We start from the raw sequence: 11,807 nt of genomic DNA, 5'->3' as shown, positions 1-11,807 counted from the left end.
GCTGCATTGAAACCAGTCTTCGGACTGAAGATCACAAAAACAACAAATTAGTGTTCAAAACAGGTTGTACGTTTTACAGTTTCCATCATGTAAAACTGTCGCATATCACAAGCGAATGTTATTTCCAGCAAAGAAAATCAGTTTGATAATAGTGAGCTCCGTATGGCTGGTCCTCTGCAGTGATTCACCCATTTCATACGAAAAGTGACGAAATGGACGTAAACTACAATCATGCCATACCTCTTCCCTTCATAATCTACAAGTTTCTTTCCAAAGCGCTTCAGACCAGAGTAGAAAAGCAGTTGGTCTCACAGCCGAGTGAATACCAAGGTGGGATCTGGAAAGGACGCCCATGTGCCGAACAAATTGGTTCAAATGGCTCTAAGAACTATGGGACTTAACATCCGAAGTCATCAGAACTACTTAAACCTAACTAACCTAAGGACAACACACACATCCATGTCCGAGGCAGGATTCGAACCTGCGACCGTAGCAGCAGCGCGGTTCCCGACTGAAGCGCCTAGAACCGCTCGGCCACAGCGGCCGGTGCCGAACAAATCATTAACCTTGAATGCGTTCTCTCTTACCTGAAACGGAGAAGTAGGAAATTCATGGTGACTTTCGTGGATTTCGAAAATGCTCGTAAGTCAATTGACCGAGTAACTCTTGTCAAAATTGCCAAAGAATTTGGTTTATATGATAAAACGAGACTCTAACTGACACCACATACAAAGCGAAGTTTATCTGGACAAATCTCAGATACTTCTGACATCAGGTCGTAAGTAAGGCAAAGGAACCATCAGGTCTGTTAATCACGGATTTTGGTGAGTCTTAGGAATGGTGCAGAATAGCGGTAGTCAACCTGATCCCTACCACCACTAGTGGGAATTCCAGCTTTCATGTTGGGCAGTAAGTGGTAGGAGTTTCAAAAACGTTTTCATTATGTACTTCGTCCATCATTGGAAACTCTTTGGACCTGTCCAAATATTTTGAATTTTTACCATGAACTTCATACGAAATATACAGAATCCGCCATAAAAATGTATGTCGTTCGATTTGAGTTACCAGTATGTTGTATGGTCTTTGGCTCAACGGATGTTAGTACTTTCATCTCGGTATTGAGAAAACAAGATGGCTGGAGCACGCTTGACATTCGAACAACGAAAATGTATTGTGAATTTGTTTTTCAAGTTTGATAATGCCACTGAAGTGCAATGTCAGTAGAGGCCGGAGTTTGAAACAGAACTGCCAACCTGCCTTACAATTAAACGCATCATTGACAAGTTTCAATTGCATGGAACGATTTGTGATATTCACAATGCAAGAAAAGGAAGACAGCATATAGCTACAAGTCCTGCGTCGTCGGCTCCCGTGTTGGAAACGTTTGTTAATTATACACAGAAGTCTGCCGTGATGTGCACCTCTAACTGGAGGTTAGCAGTGCAAGTGTATGAACAATTGTGAAAGCTGCAAAGCGGGAAGTTTACATTCCACGATTACTGCACGAAATTAATGATAATGATCCTGATGGCTGAATGCAATTTTGCGAATGGTATCAGCAAAGTGTAACTGATGACGAACAATTTGTGACGAAGGTAATGTGGAGTGACGAGGCACAATTTAAACTTAATGGAACCGTGAATCGGCATAACAGTGTGTACTGGGCACCGCAAAATCCACATGTTTATGTGGATAAAGCGGTCAATCTACCAGAGGTTCATGTGTGGTGTGGACTATCATCTATGGGCTTAGTAGGACCCTTTTTCTTTGATGCTACTGTCACTGGAGAAGTGTACCTGGAAGTGTTACACATATCAATTTTGCCAGGTATAAATGCGCTTTATGGAACTGATGAAGTGGTCATCTACCAACAGGACGGGGCGCCCCCACACTACCACCTAGCCCTACGAGCTTTCCCGGATAACAGTTTTCCGTGAATTAGATTGGACAAAGATGGCCCATTGAGTTCCCTCCACAGTCGCCACATCTAACACCTATGGACTTTTACTTGTGGGAAACTGTGAAAGATAATTCGTATCGACGTAAGCCACGTACGCTGGAGAAACTTTGGCACGACATTACAGTGACATATGCAGCGATCTCCACTGTAACAGCCGGCCGCTGTGATCGAGAGGTTCTAGGCGCTTCAGTCCGGAACCGCGCTGCTGCTACGGTCACAGGTTCGAATCCTGCCTCGGGCATGGATGTGTGTGATGTCCTTAGGTTAGTTAGATTTAAGTAGTTCTAAGTCTAGGGGACTGATGACCTCAGATGTTAAGTACCATAGTGCTTAAAGCCATTTGAGCCACTTTCCATGTAACATTGACTGACGTATTTGCGGCAACCGCTCGTCGTTCTGTTATCTGTATAGCCGCCAACGGTGAACATTTTGAAAATTTAAATTAACCATGTGCTAAGCTGAAGGTTGTACAATATGTGTGATCAATTATTAAATATAAAATAAAAACATAAGTAATACTTTTCGTTCCTTAAAATGTGTATACATTTTTCTGGCGGATTGTGTAGATTTTTAGAAAGTGTGCTGTAATGATCGATTTGTTAATGAAGTTACTACGGCAAAAATGACTATTTTTGAATAATTTTGCGGGAGATGTACCATTCTTTTTAAAGAAGAGGTACACGGGCAGGATGTAAACCCACCAGCATGGTATCCGTGAATCTTATTAGCCCCTGCACCACGTTCGCTCGGTCGAAAGAGAAATGGTTCAAATGGCTCTGAGCACTATGGGACTTACCTTCTGTGGTCATCAGTCCCCTAGAACTTAGAACTACTTAAACCTAACTAACCTAAGGACATCACACACATCCATGCCCGAGGCAGGATTCGAACTTGCGACCGTAGCGGTCGCCCGGTTCCAGACTGTAGCGCCTAGAACCCCTCGGCCACACCGGCCGGTGCCGTGTCGAAAGAGAATTACCGTTCCGGATATAGTAGGCATGCGTGAAAATTCAGCATCGATTTTCTTGGAAACTAGGTATGGTCGCATGAAAGGCCGCTAGCCAGGTACTCAACAAACTAGGCGTGATCAAACAGTATGGCGAATAATTTTAGTAGAAACAAAGTAATGCGCTTACATGGAATTTTTATTTAATCTCCTTCAAAGTACTGTTCTTGGCTAGCAAAGCACTTATCCCAACGTTGAATCCATGACTGGTAGCATCTTTGGAAGGCTTCTTTTGGAAGGGCGTTCACCTGCTCTGGGGGGGTCCTCTATGTCATGAATGGTGTCTCAAAACGCTTTCCTGTAAGCACGGTTTTAATTTTTGGGAAAAGCCAGGAGTTGAACGGTACTAAATTTGGTGAAGAAGGCGGATGTAGGAAGACAGGAACACTTTTCTGACTAAAAACTTGTGAATCAAGAGTGAGGTGTAGCGTGGTATGTTGTGATGAAGGAAGCCACTGGCCCACTTTTTTTGGTTTCTTTCTACGTCCATCATTTCGCAAACGTTGCAGTATGGCCTTATAAAATTCGACGTTTACAGTTGTTCACCTTGCAACAAACTCTGATCGCAGTATAATCCCAAAAACGAAAAAAACGATGAGCACGACTTTGATATTCGATTTTGACTATGTTCCTTTTTGGGACAAGGAGATTCATTGGATTTCCTTTGGGGAGCTCTGAATTTTCTTCTAGGGTCATACTCATAGACCCAAGTTTCATCTCCAGTTACAATTTTGGACGATCTGGATGAAGTTGATCCTTCAGCTCCGTGCAACTTGACACACAATTTTTCTTCTGTTCGGCACTCAAAAGTCTGGGACAAATTTTGCGCTCAGTGTGTCATATGCAAATTATCGGTTAAAATGTTTTGCTCAGACCGCGCTCACTGTCTCATATGCAAATTATTGGTTAAAATATTTTGCTCGGATCCGTATGAGATGCTAAATTCTCCAGTAAACTGAGAATAGCAATTCACCTGTTTGAACGAACAATTTTTTCCACTTTTTGCACGTTTTCTTCTGTTTTTGAAATTAACTGATGTCCCGAAAGTTGCTCGTCTTCTACCAACTCATTTCCGCTTTTAAATACCTCACACCACTTGTAAACAGCCTTTAGAATTACAGTATTACCGTCATACACCAGTTTCAATATTTGATAAGTTCATTCGGCCCTTTTTTGTAGCTTGAAACACAATTTGATGTTAACATGTTGTTCGAAATCCATGATGCGCCACATACACGATAATTACAACCTCATTCTGACGTCGGCGGACGTTGACTGACGAGATTAAATGTGTTCCAACATAATGCTGTCTTTCCCAATGGATCAGGCTGTCGGACAACTTACATCAAATCATTGTAGCGTTAGACTTGCGGCTAAAAAAATTCATTCAACGTGGTTTTCGCTCACATTTCGTACCTAAATGGTTCCAATGGCTCTGAGCACTGTGGGACTTAACTTCTGAAGTCATCAGTCCCCTAGATCTTAGAACTAATTAAACCTAACTAAACTAAGGACATCACACACATCCAGGATTCGAACCTGCGACCGTAGCGGTCGCGTGGTTCCAGACTGTAACGCCTAGAACCACTCGGCCACAACGTCCGGCTTTCGTATCTAACTCCTTGGCCTTCGCAGATGTCTTTACAGATTTTTTTCTGATTCGCTCGATACGGCTTCAGAACAAATCAATGAACGAAAGACACAAGTAGCAAACGCGAGACTCCAGACCTCCTTCGCGAAAAGTGAAATTATTACAAACATCAAGTCACCAGTGAGCATATTAGACGTAGGACAAGGGGAAATCAGATGGACTGAGAAGTGAAAGTAGCTAGAAGAGGAAGAAGTCTTTGCATCGCAGATCACAAAAATGCAAAAAACATATCGACAAACCGGAAGTGTTCATAAGAAGAAGTTAATATCAATTTACTTAGTTAGGTAATGCAAAGGCATGACATTACTGCACAGGAATACGACTGGAGGCCCTATATGCCGCAGAATACCCTGCTGTGAGTCGAAAAGGTTTGCTCGAGAAATTAGAAATAAAAGAAAGATTTTGAGGAAAAACCTAGACCTGATCAAAAATATTATCAGTTCGCGAGACGACACAGCTGTGAAGTCTACATTCACTCAGAAAAGTTCACAGATACTATTCGTAGGAGGAAGACTGTTTTCTGTGACCGCATTGTCTTTCAACAAGAAAACCAGAAATCGTGGTTCACCGAGCTAGAAACGGACCTGTAGGAAGCGGAGGATATCCACAAATGCATTCCGCTCAGGGATAAACTCAAATAGCACCTAAAACTAAAAACTGGCAAAACGTGGACTTAAACGAGGAAGTATCAGCACAAGAAACTAATGCGGGAATACTGGGTTAAAGACCCAGGCGCAGAGAAAGGAAGAAGTGCAAAAAAATTGGGATATTTTTGTTAAGGACTATGGGACCAAACTGCTGCCGTCATCAGTCCCTAGGCTTATGCACTACTTAATCTAAAACAACTTACGCTAAGGACAACACACCCACCCATTCCCGAGGGAGGACTCGAACCTCCGACGGGGAGTGCCGTGCGAACCGTGACAAGATGTCTAAGACCGCACGGCTACCCCGCGCGGCAAAAAAGTGCAGTTTGAAATAGTGTGGTCCGGAGATGGTCAGTGCAGAAAGACGAAGATGAGTTACAAAGAAAATTAAGCAAATTATAAGATGCAGACCATTGAAGTAAATGTAGGGTGTTAAGTGAAAATGTTAGTAATATAGAAGAGAATTGAATAAATATAAAAAGGTATAGAGAACATGGTTGCCGTCAATGATCAGAAGGAAAAGCCTTGGAATTGCATTGAGTCTTTGACTATCGATTTGACACTACAAGTTATCTGTGTAATTGGACTGTATGTTAATGGTACTTAGTATTCTAGGTACTAAGTTGTGCTGATTGACTGCACTGTTTGCATCCTATATTAAAACGTTTTTTGAGTGACCCTTAGGCAACAACATGCTCAATACTATATGCTCAAAACTACATTTTCACAACTAGTTACAGTTTCAAAGTGGCCTTTAGGCAACAATAGCCAGTCACTGTTTACAGACTATTATGAAATACATTTTAAAGACAATTGGCGAATTCAGCAGTGTTTTGCAATTGCTAGTTATGGATGGAAACTGGATATACATAATAATCTCCTTATCCTCCCTCTCCCTGTCCAGCGCCTCCTCCCCTCTGTCTTTTTCCATCTCCTCCATTTTCTCTAACTCCCTCTGTTCATCACTTCTTCCTCCTCCCCCTTGTCCTCTCTCTAGCTTCTCCTCCCCACTCTCTCAGTCCACATCCTCCTTCCACTTGTCTACAGCCATTTCCTCCCACCTTCTCTGTCGATCTCCTCTCCCTCCCTGTCTCTGACCTTGAGTCTTGTTTATTGCTATCGTCAACGAAACCTTGATTGGAAAGTCGCTCAAAATGAATGGGTCAGTCGGTTAGGATAATTGGTATGCAGGAAACGAGAGACCTCTATTGCTGCTCAATCTGTGAGGTTAGTAGCTTCAATGACAGTATTTCGTACTTTTTTAATCTAGGAATGGGTAGGATTACGAAGTTTTGGACGACTCAGTGCTCTTATCACGAGCAAAACCGCAGTGATCTTGTTTTCTGTTAAGTGTGTGTGTGTGTGTGTGTGTGTGTGTGTGTGTGTGTGTGTGAAATCGTATAGGACTTAACTGCTAAGGTCATCAGTCCCTAAGCTTACACACTACTTAACCTAAATTATCCTAAGGACAAACACACACACACCCATGCCCAAGGGAGGATTCGAAACCTCCGCCGGGAACAGTTTTCTGTTAAGACAAACTGTGAGGAAGAAAACAAAATAGCACGAGTTGTGCTTTCTTGCAGTCGGTTTTAACAAAAAACACAGATATTCTTGTTTAAAAAATGTAATTAATGTGTGTCTGAATGTTTATTAAAGTATAGTGTAAAAATTTGAAGTAACTTAGTTAAGAAATTTTTGAGATTTTTGCTAACGACATTTCCCCTTTCTATACTACAAGCCTTTTCCCCATGGCTTCCCTTCCATGTATGTTTAACGCATTTATCACACACACCTCTTCTCCCCCTCTCTGTGCCCACTTCTTTTTCTCTCTGTCTATCCATCTCATCCTCCCACCTCTATCTGCCTATCTTCTCTTCCCCACACTCTCCGTCTCTTCATCTCATCCTCCTCTCTCTTAATTTCCTTCATCCCTTCTCTCTGACCACATCTTCCTCCCTCTGACCATATCCTCCTCCCCCTCTCTCTTTCCATCTCCACATCCCCTCTTCCATTTCCACATGCCCACTACCCCTCTATATCTTCCACCTGCCTCATGCATCTCCTACTCCTTCCATCTCCCTGTCCACTTCCTACTCCCCTCATTCTGACCATCGCCTCCTCTGTCCATCTCCACCTGTCCCCTGCCAGGCTGACCAGCATGTGTAGCCCATGCAATACAGTTCAGTACAGCAGACTGATATTACTCCAACAACATACTTGTCAAGCAGGGCAGACTACACATTAGGGTTCTTCACACAAAGTAGCTCGATAAACCAAGCTGATACTACTCTTGCACAGCAAGCCTGTCATGCAGGGCAACCTATGACAGGGCCCAGAAAAACCATTTCTTACCCCTAACATGTAGGCCACGCTGCAAAGCAGGTTGATTTGGCAGGCTGATACTGTTCCCACACAACATACCTGTCATACAAGGCAGCCTATACAAGAGGGGGCGAAAAAAGTTTTTGCCTGTATCTCCAGTCTTATTGGACCCAGGAGGTTGTAATTCCAAAAGTGCTGATACTTGTGAAGTCTGCTGTTTCTGTACCAAACTTTATTTATATCGATCAAGGGGTCTGGGAGGAGATACTGGATATATGCACGTACACTCTACTTTACACATACAGTGTGTTTTAAAATTACACTGACAGACTTAAAGGGGAATGCAGAAGGTGTCTTGAGGATCAAAATGAGGATAAGAACACAGGTCTGGAAACGCCATCAAATAATGCTACAGAGCACTGAAGTTACAGGCACCAGTGCTTGTCACTAGACCATCTCTTTGGCAGCAAACGTAACTTGTCTGCTGATGGACCATAGACAGAACAGGTTGAAATATTGTTTGTTATTTGTTGATGGAAACTGAATGTCACAATCGTCATTGGAGAAGATGGAGATAGCTGATGCTTAGACAGACCTTGTCTTCCACCAATGCAATGCTCTGCTGTTTATTTTTCTCCTGTGTACTGAAAACAATGAAGATTTTAGAGGGTTCCAGGAGAAAAACACTGGGGATGGAAACTCATCTCTGAAACTGCCATCCACTGGCAACATGGCATCACACTGATAGGAGATAAGGCTTAACTATGAAGCAACCAGTTATATGTTCTTCACTGGCAGTCATGACAATCTGTTGCAATAACTAAATAATGAAACAATATTGCGAGACCTTCTGACAATGATCTGGCAGCATACAAGTCATGTTTGCTGCCGAAGGAGTGGCCTAGTGGTTGGCGCCGACTCTTATAACTTCGATGCTCTGTAGTGTCGTTGAATGATGTTTCCAGACACGTATTCCTATCCTCATATTGTTCCTGGAGACACCTTCTACATCCACTTGACGGTTGTTGATGTAATACTGAAACAACCTGTTGTTGTTGTGCTCTTCAATCCTGAGACTGGTTTGATGCAGCTCTCCATGCTACTCTATCCTGTGCAAGCTTCTTCATCTCCCAGTACCTACTGCAGCCTACATCCATCTGAATCTGCTTAGTGTATTCATCTCTCAGTCTCCCTCTACGATTATTACCCTCCACGCTGCCCTCCAATACTAAATTGGTGATCCCTCGATGTCTCAGAACATGTCCTACCAACCGATACCTTCTTCTAGTCAAGTGGTGCCACAACCTCCATTTTTCCCCAATTCTATTCAATACCTCCTCATTAGTTATGTGATCTTCCCATCTAATCTTGAGCATTATTCTTTAGCACCACATTTCGAAAGCTTCTATTCTCTTCTTGTCTAAGCTATTTATCGTCCACGTTTCACTTCCATACATGGCTACACTCCATACAAATTCTTTCAGAAACGACTTCCTGACATTTAAATCTATACTTGATGTTAACAAATTTTTCTTCTTCAGAAACGCTTTCCTTGCCATTGCCAGTCTACATTTTATATCCTCTCTACTTCGACCATCATCAGTTATTTTGCTCCCCAAATAGCAAAACACCCTTACTACTTCAAGTGTCTCATATCCTAATCTAATTCCCTCAGCGTCACCCGACTTAATTCGGCTACATTCCATTATCCTCGTTTTGCTTTTGTTGATGTTCATCTTATATCCTCCTTTCAAGACACTGTCCATTCCGTTCAACTGCTCTTCCAAGTCCTTTGCTGTCTCTGACAGAATTACAATGTCATTAGCGAAGCTCAAAGTTTTTATTTCTTCTCCCGGGATTTTAATACCTACTCCGAACTTTTCTTTTGTTTCCTTTATTGCTTGCTCAATATACAGATTGAATAACATTGGGATGAGGCTACAACCCTGTCTCACTCCCTTCCCAACCACTGCTTCCCTTTCGTGTCCCTCGACTCTTATAACTGCCATCTGCTGTCTGTACAAACTGTAAAAAGTCTTTTGCTCTCTGTATGTTACCCCTGCCACCTTCAGAATTTGAAAGAGAGTATTCCAATCAACAATGTCAAAAGCTTTCTCTAAGTCTACAAATGCTAGAAATGTAGGTTTGCCTATCCTTAATCTTTCTTCTAAGATAAGTCGTAGGGTCAGTATTGCCTAACGTGTTCCAACATTTCTACGGAATCCAAACTGACCTTCACCGAGGTCAGCTTCTATCAGTTTTTCCATTCGTCTGTAAAGAATTTGCGTTAGTATTTTGCAGTTGTGACTTATTAAACTGATAGTTCGGTAATTTTCGCATCTATCAACACCTGCTTTCTTTGGGATTGGAATTATTATATTCTTCTTGAAGTCTGAGGGTACTTCGCCTGTCTCATATATCCTCCTCACCAGATGGTAGAGTTTTGTCAGGGCTGGCTCTCCCAAGGCCATCAGTAGTTCTAATGGAATGTTGTCTACTCCCGGGGCCTTGTTTCGACTCAGGTCTTTCAGTGTTCTGTCAAACTCTTCACGCAATATCATATCTCCCATTTCATCTTCATCTACATCCTCTTCTGTTTCCATCACCCTTGTATAGATCCTGTATATACTCCTTCCACCTTTCTGCTTTCCCTTCTTTGCTTAGAACTGGGTTTCCATCAAAGCCCTTGATATTCATGCAAATGGTTCTCCTTTCTCCAAAGGTCTCTTTAATTTTCCTGTAGGCAGTATCTATCTTACCCCTAGTGAGATAAGCCTCTACATCCTTACATTTGTCCTCTAGCCATCCCTGCTTATCCATTTTGCACTGCCTGTCGATATCATCATTGAGACGTTTGTATTCCTTTCTGCCTGCTTCATTTACTGCATTTTTTTTATTTTCTCCTTTCATCAATTAAATTCAATATTTCTTCTGTTACCCAAGGATCTCTACTAGCCCTCGTCTTTTTACCTATTTGATCCTCTGCTGCCTTCACTATTTCATCCCTCAAAGCTACCCATTCTTCTTCAACTGTATTTCTTTCCCCCATTCCTATCAGTTGTTCCCTTATGCTCTCCCTGAAACTCTGTACAACCTCTGGTTCTTTCAGTTTATCCAGGTCCCGTCTCCTTAAATTCCCACCTTTTTGCAGTTTCTTCAGTTTTAATCTACAGTTCACAACCAATATATTATGGTCAGAGTCCACATCTGCCCCTGGAAACGTCTTACGATTTAAAACCTGGTTCCTAAACCTCTGTCTTACCAATATATAATCTATCTGAAAGCTACTAGTATCTCCAGGGTTCTTCCATGTATACAACCTTCTTTCATGATTCTTAAACCAATTGTTAGCTATGATTAAGTTATGCTCTGCGCAAAAATTCTACCAGGCGGCTTCCTCTTTCATTTCTTAGCCCCAAGCCATACTCACCTACTATGTTTCCTTCTCTCCCTTTTCCTACTCTCGAATTCCAGTCACCCATGACTATTAAATTTTCGTCTCCCTTCACTACCTGAATAATTTCTTTTATCTCATCATACATTTCTTCAATTTCTTCATCATCTGCAGAGGTAGTTGGCATATAAACTTGTACTACTGTAGTAGGCATGGGCTTCGCGTCTATCTTGGCCACTATAATACGTTCACTGTGCTGTTTGTAGTAGCTTACCCGCACTCCTATTTTTTTATTCATTATTAAACCTACTCCTGCATTACCCCTATTTGATTTCGTATTTATAACCCTGTATTCACCTGACCAGAAGTCTTGTTCCTCCTACCACCGAACTTCACTAATTCCCACTATATCTAACTTTAACCTATCCATTTCCCTTTCTACATTTTCTAACCCACCTGCCCGATTGAGGGATCTGACATTCCACGTTCCGATCCGTAGAACGCCAGTTTTCTTTCTCCTGATAACAACGTCCTCTTGAGTAGTCGCCACCCGGAGATCCGAATGGGGGACTATTTTACCTCCGGGATATTTTACCCAAGAGGACGCCATCATCTTTTAACCATACAGTAATGCTGCATGCCCTCGGGAAAAATACGGCTGCAGTTTCCCCTTGCTTTCAGCCGTTCGCAGTACCACAACAGCAAGGCCGTTTTGGTTAATGTTACAAGGCCAGATCAGTCAATCATCCAGACTGTTGCCCCTGCAACTACTGAAAAGGCTGCTGCCCCTCTTCAGGAACCACACGTTTGTCTGGCCTCTCAAC

Source organism: Schistocerca serialis, chromosome 8 (genome assembly GCF_023864345.2).
Source record: "Schistocerca serialis cubense isolate TAMUIC-IGC-003099 chromosome 8, iqSchSeri2.2, whole genome shotgun sequence".
NCBI lineage: Eukaryota > Metazoa > Arthropoda > Insecta > Orthoptera > Acrididae > Schistocerca > Schistocerca serialis.
The sequence above is the reverse complement of the archived record's forward strand: the minus strand, read 5'-3'. Positions refer to the sequence as shown.